Genomic DNA, 16,712 nt, shown 5'->3' on the forward strand with positions numbered 1-16,712 from the left:
TGGAACAAATTGTAACTTTCGAACAGAGTGGTACACACTAATATTCCAATAGAGGATAATCTCCAGTGAAGCTCGACTGCCACCCTCCACGCACTCAAATGGGCTTATAATAAGTCGGTGTGGATGTTGGGTAGTGGGTATGGATGGAGCGAGTAATTAGCGGGGAAGGAATGTTGAAAACAGTGTCGGAGGGTATAATGCTGGGAAAGCGAGGTAGAGGAAGGAAATGAATAAAATTTTTGGACACAATGAAAGGATTTATAAATAGGATAGAAGGGAGTAGGCCTAATTGTGTTTTGAAGTGCACGAGGGGAGTGGAGACTGCCAGAATACTTTCAAACCTATCTATATGGGTGGAATACTATGAGCATAAATAGCACCTACCCTATTAATCTTCCTACGTTATTTTCACTCGGTTCGCCTTCGGGGACTGCACACGGCGGAGAGGTCAGAAGGCGATGTTGGAGACGGGAAGGGAGGAGGGAAACGCACGCTCCGACGGCTGGCTCCCCCCTTCCTCTCCCCGTGAGGCGGCACACTTACGCCCTCGCCGTGAATTGCAGGCCTCGTTTGCCACACCGATGCCAAGAGTAACGTCCCCTCCGCGTCCATAGTCTGAGGAGGTCTAGTTAACGCTCGCTCGCGCCCGAGACTTTGTGCACTAACTTGTGGGTGTTACTTCCTTGGGGGGACGGGCGAATAAAACGCTAAATGTAAGACGGCCGAGATTCTCTGGCGCTCTGGGAGGAAAATGCGGGAGAATGCATCGAAAAATGCCCAGAGTATTTAACAGGTGACGGTTGACAAGCATTGCGAGAAGCCAATTTTGTGATTACATCGACGATGATAATTAAGACGGCTAGGGCAGGACAAGAAGTTAATGGTAGTTTTCTTGGAAATTTGAATATATCTCCTGTGATTTTACTTCATCGATTGATGACTGGAGGAAGCTTTTCGTACAATAATTTCCCGCCATTGCATTTGAAATCCGCATTTATACACAGGGCCTTTTAAGGTACGTGTCTAAGCATAGGAAAAGTTTTGATTGTTCCAAGAATGCATAAGTCATTTTCACATCGAACGGATTAATGTTCCACATGTACCGCAATAAACAAGATAAAAATGTGGTCACATTTCCGTGTTGCTATTTGAGCTATAGAAATATTAATGCTGTAATTGATGAAAATGAACATGGCGCTAGAGTTAACAGAAAACAGCTGGATAAAGTATTAAATTAAATTTACAAGGGAACAATTATAAAATTCCGTGTGTCCTAATTTTGAATTATAACCTCGATGTACGAAGCCAATGTTTCTAAACATTATTCATAATAACAAGCGCAGGAATCACGTATTTATTTCACAATTTGGTTGCGCGATTGCGCGATTGAAAAGTGAATAATTCATTTTTGAGAGATTATAGTGGTTGGAATGTAACTTAAACTGCGCTCATTACAGTAAGTATATATTATGTTACCTCAGCATACGAAGGAGGTGTGTCTCCGCGAATATCTGTATATTTACTGTTTGCTCGATTGCACTTATTGACCGTAGGATCTTGGGGAGCAATGGGAGGCCTTTTTGCGAAAGGGGGTCTAGTTATTTTTAATTTTAAGTGTTGATCCATCCTCATGTTATTTGCTAATAAATGCGACAGTCATTTAAGCTGAAGAACAACGATAAAAAGTCCTTGTACGAGTAATTTATCATAAAAAGTAAATGTTCAAAAACATTTCCATGGTAACGTTAATTTAAGAACCTTTCATTTTTAATCATTTTTTACGTCATCGTGCCACTAGAATCAATTTTTCGCATTCTTTGGAGTTGATTCTCCTCATATTACTCTAAATACTTTCCAGATATATAGTTGCATAAGAGGAGGAAGCCGATTGGAAGTTCTCTGTACCTATGTTTCTGATTGTCCTAACGGATTGTTTCCTTTATTGCGTTTGGAATGTTTTCTTTTGTGAATCTTAACCGAAACGAAATGAGCCATCAAAGGTATCCAGACGGGTGGGCGGTGAGACTTAAGGATCTTGCGGTACGAGGCCCGGGGATATTTTCTCATCTGAAAGTGATTCGTGACGGAAAACAAGCAAGTGGGAGGTGGAGGAGAGGGCTTAAGGTGACCTGTCTTCTGGGATAACTCGCGGACGTTCTTCCGATTGAAAACAAATAGTGAATTCCGTTTCGTGTGTTCCTTACACAATTTAGAAAGATTTCGCTGATGAAGTCCCCCCTTACTATAAATTAAAATTACGCTATTCATAACTCAAATCATTCAAATAAATAACTTGTAAATTAGTACGTGTTTATCGGTTTTAGGCGATCTTACCAATCTTTCATTGATGTAACGTTTGTTGGCTTTGGTTACGGAAGTAATCTTCTTAAAGCTGAGAAAGAATTATGTTGATATTAGATGTTTTGTAACTATTATGCCTTGCAATACCTTATTTTAGTTTTTCGTCGGGAGGATGTTCATATCATAAAGTACATATTAACTTGGTCCTAAAGGTGTGTACATAAATATAACTGTAACTTGCAAGAATTACTACACTCAAGGACTTTTTTAGGGGCTGTTCGGTAGATTATTGCATGAAGCGGCATTATTGAAATTATCTCGAAAACTTAACTACGTATTTTCTCGAAGGAACCTCTTTTTAAGTGTGGTGAAAAATGGTAGTACCTAGGGACAATTTTTACTCGAAGTTCATCATAACAACAGAAATTATTAGCGTCGAAAATTGTAATGCTAAATTCCAACTTACTGGGTACTTCTGAAGTACCTCCTAAGTTCTGTAACGTACTGTGTCCATTAGTACTCACAAGTCCTATCGGACGTAGAAATTCGTGGATAATTGAAAAAGATACCCTCAATGAATTGTGTTATTTGATGAGGTTATGTGCTATTCCGTATATTTTGCAATAGAAGTGTTAGCTTTTCAGTCTTAAATTAACCCGACTATATTCTTTTTTTTTATAAATCCCTTTCCAGGATTACTTTTTAGACAGTACGAAATGGATTGTTGTTGATGGGTCTCATAAATCACTTCACAAATTCATATTTTTCACCACTTATGCCGTAGTTATGCCACGAGCCACATTTTTCGGGTCCCACGTGCGTTTCGGTGCACCACGAGGAGTCCATGTTTAAATGGGATTAATAGAGTCGACGGCCATAAAGAGGAGAACCTTCGCACGTGGAATCAAATCTTGTGTCCCCGAAGCAAACTTTACGTCCTTGCATATCGTTAGAAGACGGACTGCGGGAAGTATTTTCGCTTCTCTTGATCCTCATTAATACTAAAATAATTAAGTACAGTTATTTTTTTGTCAAATTGATGAAATTTTGGATTGATGAAATATAGGCGAATTCTTTGGTCAATGTACAGTGGTACAAAGATTGAACCACTGTATACACATATGCATATAAGCGGTGATGTCATGGCAAAATTAGCAGTGCCGTAACGCACTTTCCTCAATTTTTTTAAGAAGTGAAATATTACTGTTAGTGTTTTTTTATTACTTACTTTTATTAGTGTATTTTGTTAACCAATGCCGGAACGGCGTTACGGCACCATGACACCAATACATGTAAGACGGAAGTTCAAAAAGTAAAGCAACACATTTTTTATCTGAAGCAGTGGTCGTTTTATTCAGCATTCAAATACTCTATGTTATTTCCCAATATTTTAGCTACGCATCACTATTTTCCAACGTAATCTCCAGTCAATGTTACTGCATGATGCCACGTTGAGCGGAGGGCCTGTATGCCTGCACGGTACCATTCGATTGGTGGGTGTCACAGCCAACGTCGCACTGTATCAATAACTCCTTCACCATCCTCGTTGCGGCGACGATGAGACACGCGTTGCCCAACGAATCGCCGCCCATTTTCCACTACCAGATAACACTAGACATGCTGCAAACACCTATGAATATCTTAGATACACTGGTCTTCCGCAAAAAAAATAACTTAACCACTGCCAATTGTTCGGAACCAAGGAGACTGCATAGAGGAGGCCCTATTTCAACCCATAGAGGACTGCTTTCTGCTCCCACTTCGGTCGCATTTTAATCGGTTTTCTAAAATGTCCGCGGCGCGGTGGTGAGTGCAATTCGATCCAATTTTTTCCAATAATTTTCATTATTTTGTTTGTAACTGCGAGTATTAGCATTGAAAAGTAATAAATTAGATAATTCACATCATCATGAATGACAGTAGTAGTAGTATCGGTAAACACCCCTAATTGTACCTCATTTCTCCGTGAAACTCGGATCAATTTCACCGTCAGAGACGCGAGTGGCGACTTTTGTAAACACCCATTCAAATGCGCGGTGGTCGACAACGCATTTAGAGGCCGACATCCGCATCCTCTTTTGTAATATTCATATTAGGAACGCCGTTAGGGACGCCATTTTAACAGCTCCGTATGCCACGATCACCTATCGGAAGGCAATGAAACTGCACGAGACAAAGCGGAAATGGTTGAAAATGTTCCACAGGAAATGGAAAGTTTTTCAAACAAAATGGGCCGATAAAATAATATGTTGCATTACTTATTGAGCTCACCTCGCAATAGAAATCACCAAAGAAAGTTAACAATCCTTAAATTGGTTTGACGCAGTTCTCCATTCCTCTCTTCTATCCACTATCCTTTTCTTAGTGACGTATTTCTTCGGTCTTACATTATAAACCACGGCGGAGGCGCGTACCCGCTGTACCGGCAAACTTCGCTTACCGCAAACAGCTAGTTGACAATACAATGGATATTTGGCGCATTTCTTTGTGTTGCCAGGGTAGTGCTATGTTTGCGTGATCAGGAAATTAAAAAATTGAAACAATTGATAACATCTGATTTTAATTCATTAAAACATGAAATAAGATGGGAAAGTATTTGCAATTAGTCCACCTATATTTCATTTATATTTTTTATTCAAATCATAAATTAATATGCATCAGCATTTTCCATTGTGACATCCTTATTCAGTTGGTTTCAAACTAATAGCCTGAATTGCCGTTGAAAATCCGTTTTCATAAGTGATTCTTTAAGTTAGTGGAATGAAAAGCCCATTATTTGAGGCCCATTGGAAGATCTTTTAAATGTTACATTTAAAAAACATCCACTTTGACACTCAGTGGAGTCCAATTACTTTGAAGTTAAGGTATGGGGTCATCATAGTGAATATCAGGTCATGGCGAAAAAACACATAATTTTGCCAAAAAAAATACAGTTTTTCAAACTTGGAGGAGATTACCTGAATTTCTGGCTTTGGATAGCCTGAGATTATTTCTTTAATCAATAATAAAAACAAAGGAAAATTAGTCACAAATAGTTCAAGGGGGATGCACTTTGGAATTAAAAATCGATAATTCTACAAAAGCAAAAGCATATTCAGCTTAGTACTGCGACCAACAGCTTTCTATTTTCATTAACAAAGCTTATATCACTACAACCACTAAATCATGAATAAAATATATAAATGAATATCCATGTGTGGCAGAAAAGAGGCAGCATAATTGGCTCCAAATATATAAAAATTAATTTTTCATCCAAAATCAAAGGGATGTGTAAGAAATCAAAGCTTCAATTTTCCTCTGGTAATTCACACTTACATCCAATCGATTCCAACATTATATATTCTTTCATTTCCAAGATCGTCCAAGTATGGAATTATAGCATTTTACCACATTTTGAATCGAGAATATGGTTGGCAATTTGTTAAAAAAAATTGGAAAAATTCGAAATTAAATCCTCATTTGAGCTCTTCTTGCTCCACGCCACGAGCAGTTTTAGGAAAGGAGCGAAGTTAAAATTTACGCAACACGAAAGTGCGAAAGCAAAAGAGGAATGTAATGAAAGTGGAAGAGGAAGAAGTTTTTTCCGGGTGTGGGCAGAATGTAGGTATTTATATGCCGTGGGGAGAGGTGGGAGGGGGGTGGGAGATAATATGGATGGCATGGAAACGCGGTGGGAATGAGGAAATGCGAGTTTCTGCAAGCGTGAAATGAGAAGACTCTCGCTGCGAGATAAAAGTTTGGGATGGTGGGCGGGGTGGAAGGGAGGGTTGAATATAGCAAATGGGAAGAGAAGAGGGTGTAAATAAGAATGGAGAGTGGCAGGGGGTGAGGAGACTAAGATACTAAATTCCGGGTGGAGTTTTAAAAATAATATTGAGAGAGTTGCTGCATTATTAAACGGAATGCATACAAGTCTTTGAAGGATGATTATGCAGAAAAGTAGGCCTCTGCACCTCATAATTTTTAAAATACTTCTATAAATGAGTGTAATAAAATTAATTTGCATTGTGTCGATACTAATTAACACATGCCAGAATATAAGTACAACTTTCGTAGAAAAGTGTTATTGTGATGAATTAAAAAATGGCAGGAACATTGCTGCAACAAGCACTCATGATAATTATGTAAGTACACATTTATAAATGGTTTTTATCAGAGAATTATTTACCAGAAAACCCTGGGCAGTTACGAAATAGAGACTGGCCTCATTAGTTTTGAGAACCAACGGCTATTTAGGCGTTAGATATTTTCCTACTCTACTATCTTTTTCTAATACGTTATAAAGAGAAAGTACCAGCTCCTGACCACATTAAAACATTAATGGATGGAATAAAGGCAAGGTCAGCCTTGAGCAACGAAACGAGGATAAAAAGTTTTAACCGGAAATCTATGAATGAAACCCTCAGCTAACAGTCCAAACCATTTTTAAATAACAATTATCACATGAATTCAAGTATGAAAAAGAGTGTAAAAATTGTTTCGAGGTTTTATAACTGATCAGTTTAAATGAAAAATTACGGTATGTAAGACCCTTGCAGTCAACAATTCTCGGTCGAAAAGACTCGATTGAAGAAATTCTCATTTAAATAAGGGGGTTAAACTAAAAAAAAGTTGTTTGATGAAAACAATGCAAGTGCTACAATATAAGGAAAATCACACACTTACCCATCATAATTGTTGCAGGGTAAAAATTTCCGTAGGCAAGTTCATTAAAAAAAATTACAATAGATCATTAATATTGCCCACATTTCTAATCTCTTTGCCAAGGCCCGAAAAAAAATATTTTAACATGTTCGCTTCTCAATGAATAAATTGAAATGCCAGGACCACCATCATTAAACATTTCACTGCCTTACGAGTGCTAAGGTATACATGTTGAAAATATATTCGAAATGCCCACCGCTGTATTATGTCTGTGGCATTGACTGATATATATACCCAACGAAATGTAATTATTAGTTAAAGTGAATACCATGAAATGGAGTGCAAAAATGCAACTGGAAGTGTTTCCAAGTCTATATAAGACTTCTCCGTTTTGGAGTAGGATAGAGCAGAATTCAAAAATATTTCGCAATCGGTAGAATGGAGTCAATTTCAAAAGTATCCGTAGGAATAGAAGGAATAATAACTTCGATATTTTCTTCTATTCCTACGATTAAGGATTTCCTAAAAGCCACGCCTACTTCTATTAATTATATTTAAAACGAACGTTTCCGGTAGTGTCAGGCTGTGTTAAAAGAAGAATATAACTGCATATTTAGTAAAATATGTTTAAAATTAAAACTATGGCCAATTTATCACTCGCAAACTTCTGCAAGGGTGCCATAAAATACCGTCAGCCATTGGCAGGCCAGCAGTATTAACATCTGTTCCAACAGAAATTTTAATCCAGCCAAAATCTACGGATATTTTTTTTTCACGGACGGCAGCCAGTCTTTCTCTTATATTGTTCCTTTCACATGTTCTCCGAAAATGAAGTCATATGGAACATCAAAGTATTTCCAGCGAATCTTCCTCCCATAATAAGGATGCAATATTCCACATGAGCCTTCACAGTAAGGAGTCTCAACATTAATTTATACGCTGCGCAGCTTCATATCCCAACTCATTACACTGCTAGCGTAATAGGACCTAGTACTATAAGACTCATTCCCCTGCCTTCATACAGCTTTGCTCATGCTGCATCCTCCTTAGAAAATACACGGCTTTCCCTATTAAACAAAATTTTTAGCGTGAAATGAAATTTCAAGTAAACTAAATTGTTTATAGCCCTGCGAAATTGAGGTCGTAACATCCTTTCTTCCCAGAATCAACAAAAGCATCCCGCGAAGGTAAAATTTTAAAGAGTAGTCCCACACACTAACGAGAGAAAGCCTTCCCAACACACAATTCTATAGGCCCTGCGGTATTCCTATTGACACTTCATGCTATAGAGTTGAATGAAAGATAGCAAATCGAAGCTATGATATACGCAAAAAAATTTATTACATGCAAGCACAATTTTCTAGCGTGAAATGAAACTTCAAGTTGACTAAGTTGTTTACAGCCCAGCAAAATTGAGGATGTATGTAACATCCTTTCTTCCCATTATCAACAACAACATCCCACGAAGTTGGTAAACATTTTGGAGGCTAGACCCACACACCACTCATGGAAAGCCTTCCCCACACCACTGTTTTAGGCCCTACGGCGGGGGATTTCAACCCTATTTTTTAATGCGAGGGCCAAACAAAGCTTTCACATCGTCCGTTGGGCCACAATACTCCAGGTCACACTACCACTACATCAATAAAATTTTTAAAAATTAATTTCAAAGTGCAATAGTCTTTATTGTTTAAAAAATTCAATCAATCAATTTGATTTTTGACATTGTTCAGTTTCAACGAGTGTGTGCATATTGGCTTTTTATTTTTGCTATTGTATACAATATTTTCTTTATCCTCTAGGGGCTGCAAATAATTAGCCAGCGGTGCGCGGTTGAAGACCCTTTTTCTTCAGTATTCGTATTGACAATTCATGACATACAGTTGTACGGGAGATACCAAATAGTAGTTTTAATATATACAAAAATATATTTCATGCAATTTTACTTTCATATTCAGTTAGTTTTCATATCTCTAAACTCGACTTCATTTATTCGTCTTGAATTTCATCCCACGCTCAATGTTTACCAGATGACCGTGTTCGGCCATTGATCAAGACCAACTAATCCGCAGGACGTCTGCCAGTCATTCACCCGCACGGCGCACTGGATTGGGTGCACTTCATTTGATCAAGTTCGCAGGTGGGCATTAACCCATCCAGGTTTATGATGCCTCGAGGACTTCCGTCTCCGCTGCGACCCCGACACGCTAAATCCACGCCCCAGGGGGGGCAAGAGGAGGTCACTGCGGAGTTGATGACCTCCACGCGCAGGCCAAATGGCGATTCTAAGCAGCGACACGTGAGTTCCGCACATTGGAGCCCGAGGTAGAATATTACTCGGAATTGAGATACACGCTCTCAGATTACGATGATATCTAAAATAGATTTCTGAGCGCTGATTAAATTAATAAAACTCCTTCATGCTCATATGGTATATTCAAGTTTATAACAGTAATTTATTCATTCATTTCAAATTTTTCATTACGCGAGTAAGAGAAAATGGATTGAATTTCCGAATGGAATTAGAAAATATTTAAACGGTCATGAATTCGTCCTAATGAATTCCTCCAATCTTTCTATGAGGTGGAAAGGCAATTTTTGTCACCTGCCATATTAAAGGTCGCAGGTTCGTACCCCACCTGATAAGATTTCATCATTAAGTGCATGGGTAAAAATGCCCTTCAATAGAGCATTTAATTTAAAATTTAATTACCTGTTGATTAAATTGCTATAGTTATTGGTATATTATTACTTCCACTACTTAAAAATTACTCTGAATTGAGACATAGGTTCGGCTCAACTGCACGATTAGCAAGAAATAGAATGTCTGAAGTAGTCTAGGCTCGTTTGACTATGGCCATAGGTTTTGGTCACTGTTAATGGTCGTGAGTTCAAACCCCACTTGGCCTGATAACATATTCCTGAGCATAAATGTAACAGTTCGTCGAAACATGTGCTTTGGAATGTATGGTCAACATTCAATGCAATATGAACATATTTTTATTATTCTAAGGGCCACTTACTCAGTGATTCAATCTGACGGTTGATTTAGATAAAAAAACTAGGGTAGAGCTCACCCCATTGTATGATTTCACGTTACAAAATGACTCCAATTTGAGATACAGAATCAGGTTATGAAAGACTGAAGGATTGGCTCGAAGTAAACTGAATTCTGGATAAAAGTCTAAAACGTCCATTAATTTAAAAAAAATAAACATTACTCTTGGCTCATTTGGTGGTTGTAATATACTTTCGTAACTTACCATATCAAGAATATATGAGTTCGAAACCCTTTCAGTAATATTTCATCATTCAGGGCATGACAGCAATTTTTCATAGAATTAAGTGTCATCGAATAATTTGTATTCAAGTTTTTTGAGAGATAGAATTTAAAATGCTTTCTTAAATTCAGGACATATGGCGACACTTGTCTGTTCGATTCACCATATTTGAGAACGTCGAAAAGAAAGAGCGTGAATAAAGAACTTATTTCACATGATCTACCCTTTCACAAGGTGTGCTCTGCGGTACCCTTGTAGCAAGTTCTGAACATTCAGAAAAGTAATAATTTTGCTAGCATTCGATATGATCGAGAGCCTTGCAAATAATTGATACTAATGATATTGGAAGATATTCTCTGAGTTAAGTCTGTTCCTCTTTTTGGATATCAGTGAAACAATTGCAATTTTCCAGTTCTGCAATTTTTGCAATCCAAGAGGACGCCCGCGGGTATTCCCCTCACACCACACCCACACATTTTTCGATCTATTTGATTTGCCTAATTTGATCGAGATAAATTTATCAAATAAATTAATACGTTTTGGTTTTATAGCCGATTCTGCTTCGGTTTTTAAGTTTGCAGAAATTACTTTGTGATAACTCATCTTCAAGGACATCATTGTGTTGAATCAACTTAAAAAAAAGCTTACAGTTAAAAGGCTTAATGCTTTTCATTTCCCCTCAAGGTTTGAGGAAGCCGAGGGAACAAAGCACTTCACGCGTGGCTTTACCAGGAAACATTGTTCAAATACTACGGCACGTGGCAGGGCGTGAGTTCGAGAGATCATGGGTCAAATGAGGGTCAAGGCTAAAGAGGAAAACCAAATCAAAGTCCATCAAATATAAAATTTAGGGTAAAACTTCTTAAATCCGACTTGCAAGCGTTCCTCCCACCCTACCATTGGCGAAAAAAGGCAGAACGCTGAACTTTAAGCATTGGTACGAAATAGGGTGGTTTCCTTTTATTTTTTTATCACCTAAATCGAAAGATTATTACTCCTGGAGTACGTATTTCACGCTTTTAGATTTTCATATGACGATATCTATTTTTTGCGATTAAATGAAAAGTGAAAATTTTCAAGCAAGCATTATCGCAATCAATGCCTTTCGTTTTCTTTGACGAAGGAAACTACCCTATTCTGCCGAAGCTCCACAGGATCATGCCATGTATGGTTCTACTCATTGTTTATTCGACTGTATTAATGGATCATTACAAATGGTTTAAACGTAAGCGTTTAGCTTCTACGGACGAAAGATTGAAGAAGAATACGCAAAAAACTATGAGAACTGCGAAACGGTCGTCTTATTCATTTCGTCACGGGAAAAATATTTGATAAGTTCATTTCATTGTATTTTAATAGAGAGAACAACATCTCTGCATAACAAAGAAATTTTTAAAATTAAATTTTACCCATTCCTTGATTTTTAAAACGACCGAAAGGTGGATTTCAATTTCCGAGGTTTAGAAGGGTACATGAATATTGAAGTTACGTACGCTATATGAAAAAAATATATCTAAACTTTTCACGCGAGGTAATGTTTGTATTGCTCCTTTACTTAAAATAAACCAAAAAGACAAAAACCCGCACGACAATGCAATCTACCAAAACGAATATTCAAATTCGTGTTTCTAAAAAAAATATGGCGTGGAATCATGCAATTAATGGCATATTGTGCGAGTGGAAAAAATGGGCTTAAAATTACACGTAATCATAGATGTGCAGAACGGAACACTACCTCGAAAACTTTCATTTATACGGCCTACGTGGAGCTGAAGGAATGTCCTTCCAATGGTATTCTTAAGGGAGAGTTCAATATAGTTTAATTTCATGTCTTACCGCACGCCACATCTAATGCGCCAATTCAAATGCATGCAATGTTTCTATGCACATGGGAAAGAAATAGCATTAATTAAGATGAAATTTCATGATATTATTTTCAGAAAAAAATAATCATTTCATTTGCTTCTTACAGTATTATTGTGGCAGAGTTCTAAAAGCAAATACAACAACATATATTTGCACGGCTAATTTTAAGGACCGCTGTACTTTCATTTAATACATAAATGCTTGAGTGCATACAAGAGGAAAAATAACCGGACAAATGCGATGTGTCTTTTAGGACGACGTGCTATGATATTGGATGAAATCACATAAAAAGCTTGATAAGCCATCAGTAGCAATTGATTGATAACTATGATAATAATTATATAGAAATTGACGGTATTGACCGGATGTTAGCAGCCCAAATAGCATTAAATACAGATATACATGTATACTATACCTGTATACTACGACTACCCTATTATAAAATACACAAAACAGTCCCACTTATTTCAAAGAAATTGCAATATCAATTCTTATGTTTTGACCTATTCATCTCGAAATCTACCTACCGCCAGCCATCGTAAGTCGAAGCCATCGCAATGCTAATGAGGTCTACTGCTCAAGCCGATTCATTCTATTACAAGTGTGTGGTTTGAATATTGTGCCAACTATGCCAACCTGTCATACGAAGAGCTGTAGCTCTCTCCTAGATATTATCTGTGTTGATGACCTTAATAAAATTACGTCCTCTGGTCAAACACCGGATCCGCCACTCTCATGCCACGACCAAGTCTTTGTTACCTACAAAATGTTAATTCCATCATTTACGCCAAAAATTGTAACCTTCAGAGACTTCAAAAATTTTGACGAGGAAAAGTTCATCACCGATCTATGCCAGATTAACTGGTCTTCCATCAGTAGACTGATTTCTGTGGACGACAAAGTTAACGAGTTAAACTCCCTCCTACTCAACACACTGGACTCGCATGCTCCAATCCGAAGTGTACGTGTCACCCATCCCCCGACACCATGGCTCACACCAGAAATTAAACTGAAGATAAAGGAAAGAAATATTACTCGAGCAATGTTCCGGCGATATTAAGTTCCGGCTACTCTCACTAGATACAAAACCATACGTAACCAAGTGAAGAGTATGATACGCAATGCAAAAAAAAATTATTTCAAACGCACTCTAGGAAAAAAGGGCGATCCTAAATCCATGTGGAAATCCATTCGTAATCTTGGAATTTTACCTTCTAAAACCAATAGCAATATCTTAAATATCCATCCAGATGTTCTCAATAATCACTTTGTCAAAAGTGAACCGCAAATCTCCCTCGAACCTCATATCCCACCTCCAGCGAATCATAATCAGTTCTTCTTCTCACATGTCTCATCGTCCTCAGTTTTTAGCGCGTGCAAAAAAATCACCTCCAATGCCAAAGGACATGATAAAATTCCCATTTCTTGCATTAAGAAGGCGCTACCTGTCATTTTGCCCTCGCTCCTAAATATAATAGATGCCTCACTTCAAACGGCACACTATCCTGCGACCTGGAAGCACTCCCTTATACACCCAATTGCTAAATGCCCCCAGCCCTCTACACCTGATGACTTCAGACCGATAGGAATTTTATGCGCTTTTGCCAAGATATTTGAGCGGATTGTATTTCAGCAATTAAGCTCATATACATCCACTGCTAACTTACTAAACCCCTTGCAGTCTGGCTTCCGTGGTCGACATAGCACTCAAACTGCACTCTTAAAAATTACCGAGGACATTCGTGAGGCAATGGACAAACGCCAGGTGACGATCTTAGTATTATTCGATTTCACCAAGGCTTTCGACTCCGTTTGCCATGAATTGCTCCTCCGCAAGCTGAGTACCCTAAATTTCTCAAAGAGTGCTGTTGACTGGTTTAGATCTTACCTCAGCGGTCGCACTCAAGCAGTGGTGGTCAGTAGTAACCTACAGTCAAACTGGATCCCTAATCCCGTGGGGATGGTACAAGGCTCAGTTCTTAGCCCACTTCTTTTTTCTCTATTTATAAACGACCTCCCTGATGACCTCATGCATTGTGACTACCACCTTTACGCCGACGATTTTCAAATTTATCGTCATTCATCGCCGTCCAATATTATTAATTCAATCGCACTTATCAATGAGGAAATCGAGAGAATTAACAGTTGGGCGCAGGCTAATCATTTGATTCTCAATGACAAGAAAACAACAGCAATAATTATAGGGAGCAATTATTTCTTTTCCCAATTAGACCATGAAAATCTACCTAAAATAAGACTCGGTAGCCACAATATACCTTATGAGGAAACAGTAAAAAACCTTGGAGTCATATTCGATCGAACCCTTAGCTTGAAGCCTCAAACAAACTATGCGAGGCGTAAAATTTTGGGATCACTACATCAACTTGTCAGAGCCAGAGAAATACTTACACCCGACATACGAATTTCATTAGTTAAAACACTAGTCTTCCCTCACTTGGATTATTGCACAGCCTTATTCACTAACCAAGACGACGCAAACAATAATAAACTCCAATTGGCCATGAACTCAGCTGTAAGGTTTATTTACGATTTAAAAAAATGGGACCATATCAGTAACTATTACAATCACCTCAACTGGCTTAAGTATAAAGAGCGTCGCACCCTTCACATAATAACTCTAGCCTTTAGTATCTTAACGACCGGTTACCCGCCATACTTGTATGAGAAATTCATTAGAAAATCTGAGGTTCATGATATACCTACCCGAAATCATAACATTGACCTCCATATTCTAAAACATCACACGCCTCATATGAACAAATCATTCATAGTAACCGCCTCACAAATATGGAACTCTCTCCCAGCCCAAATAAGAAGCAGTACAAATATCAATAGGTTCAAACACAGCACATATGGGTTTCTGAAGAATGCCTCCTTATCCCCAAGTTAAATTTCTTTTGTTTATATTCACTTTCTTATGTTCATATTTCTTGTTTATATTCACTTTCTTATGTTCATATTTCTTGTTTATATTCACTTTCTTATGCTCATATTTCTTGTTTATGTTCACTTTCTTATGTTCATATTTCTTGTTTATATTCACTTTCTTATGTTCATATCTCTTGTTCATATTTCTTTTGTTTGTCACCTTAAATTTTGTAATTAGTGTGTTATATCGAAGTGCGATTATTTATTATTTTTTTTTTTTGTCGAAAATATTGTATTGTTTCTTTCATGTACTAGGCGATATGCACTGTTCACATTTGACTGTATATGTATATATATTTATTTACTTTTTCTTTTATTTATCTATCTCAATATGAAATGTAGAAAGATGTACTTATATTTTCTCATGGGCCCCAGTGCCTACGAAAATAAACGATATTATTATTATTATTGTATTGAATATAATTCACACAGATATTTACGGCCAGGTGGTTGAGCGGCTTCAAATACAGTCTCAACCAGTGGCGGATTTACGGGGGGGGCTATAGATTGTATTGGGTATCCAATTTATACTAGATAGAATGGTAATTTTTTCCGACCCCCAATACTGCTGCAATTTTTAACCCTACTTAGCCCCCCCCCCTTTGTCCTTATCCTGGATCCGCCAATATTTTTGCTTTTCCTATGTATGCAGCAAAATTTTAGGGTATTTTAACGCATTTCAAAGGTAATTTCTAGCAATTAAAAGCCCTTAAAATATTTTTTCTCTCATTTATAAACAAATATATAACATATTAACATGCAAATTTCTTGATAAATACTTTGAATAATTTTTCTTAATAAATTGCTGGTGATAATGTTCTTGGACGAGGAAAAAAGTACAGAATTAGAATATCAAAGGGTGCCACCAGTGCCATCTATACGCAGTAAACGCACCATTTCGTATTTTCGAAAAATGCGCCAAAATCCCCGCTTAGCGTGTACCTAGCCGTATATCATTCGGGTTCCACTTTGAGAACTCCACAATCTAGGCCATCCAAGTGGATGAAAATGCCCCAAGCTGCAGGTTTCAATTGACGTCGCACGCGATCAAGGTGTCACGACCGATGACCTACGCACTGACGTCCAAAATCCACTCCCCATGATGCACCGCGGTCGAGTGAAGGTGACGTCGCCCGGAATATACGCACTCAATCTTGCCAAGGCCCTTCCCACCGCGACTCCCGCGTCGCAAAGCCATTGGCCGCCAGGCACGGTGACTTCCTCTCCCATTCACCCAAGGGGACAGACATTTGCATTCCTACCCGTCATGCACTGCGAGCCGTCCCATTACCCTCCAGCGACGAACACTTCTCCGGAGGGACCCGGCAGGTTGAATTGCCGTGGACGGCAGAGGCCCTAATCACCCGCCACATCCAAGTTGGCCAGTATGTCGCAATTTGTATTCCTGCCCTCGAAGTAAATAACTACTGCCATGTGACAAAAGAGTTTCCCGACAATTGAAGCAAAAGAGGACACTTCCATTCTCGCACGGAACTCGACTTCTTCTATTGTTGTCTGTTACTCTAAGGCGTCGCACCTTAGAGTAACTTAGGGCTAGTGGAGGACGGGTAATTGACTCCTTCTGTGAACATGTGTACCAATCATGTGTAACATCTTACGAGGGAAATTCACCAATCAATAAACTTAGGAGAAAAAACTAGGAATATATGA

The sequence above is a fragment of the Ischnura elegans genome, chromosome 10, assembly GCF_921293095.1.
Source record: "Ischnura elegans chromosome 10, ioIscEleg1.1, whole genome shotgun sequence".
In the NCBI taxonomy this organism is placed as follows: Eukaryota; Metazoa; Arthropoda; class Insecta; order Odonata; family Coenagrionidae; genus Ischnura; species Ischnura elegans.